The sequence below is a fragment of the Elaeis guineensis genome, chromosome 13, assembly GCF_000442705.2.
Source record: "Elaeis guineensis isolate ETL-2024a chromosome 13, EG11, whole genome shotgun sequence".
Classification (NCBI taxonomy): Eukaryota; Viridiplantae; Streptophyta; class Magnoliopsida; order Arecales; family Arecaceae; genus Elaeis; species Elaeis guineensis.
Genome location: NC_026005.2, coordinates 8509808 through 8513397, shown reverse-complemented (window position 1 = coordinate 8513397; position 3590 = coordinate 8509808). Strand labels below are relative to the sequence as shown.

Genomic DNA, 3590 nt, shown 5'->3' with positions numbered 1-3590 from the left:
GGAGATTCAGTGAAGAAAATAGAGTATTTTTTTCAGAATTGGTTTATTGATCTATACAATTTAATATCTTTTTCACTGTCTCCAGTGCATGTCAATGGTGGAGCTAGGTGATCTCATGCTTCATCAGATGAGTTGCAAGATTGTGATGATCAAGCCAAGCTGTATCCGGTTCATAACTAGTAACAAAATTCAAGTGAATGCTGTTGTCGTAAGAAGTGTGATTTTTGTTGCTTTGGGGTATTAAGATATATCCCGTGAATGAGGATTTGTTTGAATGTGCATGGAAAATTGATTTTTCGTTCTTCATAGTTTATCTCAGCTTTATTTTATTTATTTCTTACTCACTTAGCAAATCACTTACACAGGTTTCGTTACTATCATATACCTTCAATCAATTGATTTCAGTTCAAGCAGTTTAATATCATCTGCATCAGGTTCAATCAATTGATTTAATATCTTAAGCTCAAGCAGTTCTTTATGAAGCTTATGTTGCTGCTTATGCTGGGAAAGTTCTTCTTGCTTGCAAACCTTGAAAAGAAACAAGGAAGACTATATCAGGTTCCTTAATTATCTTTCATCAGTTGGTTTAACCATTCATACAGAACAGTTTAACAGCATTTTCAGTTGTTTGGTCACATGCTTTCATTCATGAGTTCGAAATGCCATGATGATCCTAACATCTTTGATTTCTAAATTTCATGGATACAAAAGAAATACATTTGTAAGAAGAGTATGATTTGTTAGCAATATGAATGGAAAAAAAGAAAGAAAGAAAGAAAAGACTTTAGCCTCTAGTAGACAAGGGGATCAAATCTTACTCACCATTTTATTGTTCAACTCCTATCTCAAATCCACTGACTTTATTTTCAATATCCAACTATTCTAATTACAGGTGAGATGTTTTCATGTTAAAAAAATAAGTTCATCCATTTTCATGATCTTTTGAGATTAGACTAGGAATATCTCATAGTTGCTTTTATTGTTGCTCTTCTAAAGGTAAGTGAAAATCTAGGCCCATACTAAGCATAGCTTGGATTTTCTTAGTTCATATTCTGAAGCTGTGGGATTCTCTATGGTCAGTTTCATCTTCATTCTTTTATATTTCAAAACCTTGTCTATGAGCTAACTCATCATCACTTGTTTTGGTGATCAACAATATGGTTGCGGTTTTGTGCTTATATAGCTACATAGTTACTGAAAGCACTCAAATCAGTTGATTTGAGGATGCCTGTGGACCCAGATGCTTTTTAAGTCTGAACATTTTAGCAAGCTTTCTTATGCTAGGTACTTCAGTTCTTATGTATCAGAATCTTTTCTGGCTTTTAAGTTCTGCGATGAAGTTAGTCAACTAAATCCTCATATCATGTCTAAACAACTCTAAGCCATGTTATTTCCTAGGAACATAATGTGCTTTTTGTCTTGTTACTTGACCATGAGCATGATCTCTATGACAATGAGAATCCTTATCTAGTTCAATGTAATCATGGGCTGTTGTGTGATTACAGTGGATGGCTGTCACACCCCCAATCTGACTAAGGATTTTGATTCTTTACGTAAATTGATTACTGCAACCCTACTTTGGGTGGTTTTACTATTCCTGTTCCTCTCTTGAACAAAAATATGGGAGAATGACTAATGAAGAAGGGGGTATTTAGTAAAGAATATGTGGAAAACTACTGTCTGGGAGGTAGGATGTCTGTATGTCAAAGCTGGGTTATATTCACTTCGTGACTTTCCTTTGTAACATATTAAGAGGTAAGTCAGGCCAATCAATAAATATGAAGAACAGACTCTTTGTTGTCCAGGGCTCCAGCAACAGCAGCCAGCTCTGGAGGTTTGCCTACAAGAGTATATGCAACCACCACCCACAAGCCAACAAGCTTGAGACAAACTTGCTCATCAAAATATTTATCTGCTATGGAGGTAAGCAATGGGTTATGAGCTTTCAAAGTATTGATTATAATGACAATGACCATGTGCTTAATTACTCATGGATTCATGGGCTGTCGCATGCGTCATGGGTGCCTGTGATTGCTCAACTGGCACTTTCCATTTCAACCCAAGTCTTGAGAGGGCCCTGACTCATGGTTAGCTGGTCTGAAACTTGAGAACACACCACTCAAGATACCAACCAAATTAAGTTCTAAGGAAATTCAAATAAGAAACTACGAGGTTGTTGTCTCCAATGATTTATCAGTTCATACTATTTAGTTTGTTAAAAATGCAGGCATTATGTTAAAGAAAAAAAAAAAAAATCCATGATTTCTGAAATCACAATTTTTTATGAGAGGCACTAGTAGCTTTATCTGACTGAAGCCTGTGACTCTAGTGGTGATTTCTTAGCTGAGCAAGTAAATGCCCAATCTTACATTTTCATGTAGCCCAGTTTTTATGTTATCTCTGCCTTCTTAAAATTTGAGGTTTCTGTTTGTGTTTGACTTCACGTCCCCATAATAGGGCAGCGTAAGTTCTATGGAGGATTGCAAGAACACACCAATGAATGGGAGCATTAGTAGATAGATTATGGATGTTCTAAGGGAGGAAAATATCAAGAAGATGAGATTGTTTGATTTGTTTTTTTGGTGGTGGTTGGTTGGTTGGTTTTCAAGCCTTGAAGTTTGGTGTTGACTTGTTAAATCCATTTTCCTTGATTTCAATTTTGTATTTGCACAATAGCCCATCATAACAGTATATAGTGAGTTCACTCTTAGAGCATGGTTCAAGAGTTGACTACTCCATCAAGCGGAATGTCCTGTGTCTTTTGTTGATCTTTCTTTCATTTTCTTTTAATGTAGATGGAAACCCGATCATATAGCATTTCATGTTCTATCGCGCAATAATGACTGAGCAGTTGAATCTAGGCTCACTTTTAACATAGTCTCTATGGTTTTTTTTCTGCATCTTCTCAAAAATTGGAGTGGACAGAATGATCAAAAAAGAAGGGCAGTGCCCTTGTTTGGGTTAGGGGAATACATGTTAATCTCCCCATCATGGCTTTTTATAACATAGAGAAAGCAAATCATCCAAATCACCCGCAGACGTTCTCTCAGATGATGCCTTTGTTTCTAAAATAGTGCAGTTTAAATATCATATTAATTTGGATGTTTCATCACTATATTGTCGGTGACTAGTCCATTGTTTGTGAATGATGGTGTGGGGTTTTGATGGTTATACTGTTTGTAGATGTTTAGCTAATGGAGAATTTTTTCTCTATAGCTTTTTGGATGTTTCATTCGGTGCCATGCAAAACTCTTAGGGCAAATGAACTTATGGGTGATCTTGAAAGCAGACAATTTCTTCAAGAATGCTTGTTTCTTTGGCGGCCTTTACTAGTTTTTGCTCTTCTTGTCACTTAATCTAGACCGTGCACCTTTTATAATCTGTCCGTTGCCTCCATATTGTTTTGACTAGAATTTCAATTTTTTTTTTTTTTTGATATTGCTCTTAATTTCGTTGACCATCAAAAGAATATTTTATTATAAAAGTGAAATTTAGCAATGCTGATCTTCCAGTTGAGTGCCCTTTTAGTGTTGCTCTTTTGTCCATTAGGATCTTATCAGAGTTTGTTATGAAACTAAAAGATAAAACAT

General features: G+C 35.6%; 1 long non-coding RNA gene across 1 annotated transcript; it reads left to right on the top strand.

Annotated features, from left to right (window-relative positions):
• The first annotated feature begins 1291 nt into the window (after positions 1 to 1291).
• LOC140853400 (uncharacterized) lies at positions 1292 to 2723 on the top strand. Its single transcript, XR_012136459.1, has 2 exons — positions 1292 to 1923; positions 2458 to 2723. It is a non-coding gene; the product is annotated as an uncharacterized lncRNA (long non-coding RNA).
• Positions 2724 to 3590: the final 867 nt, after the last annotated feature.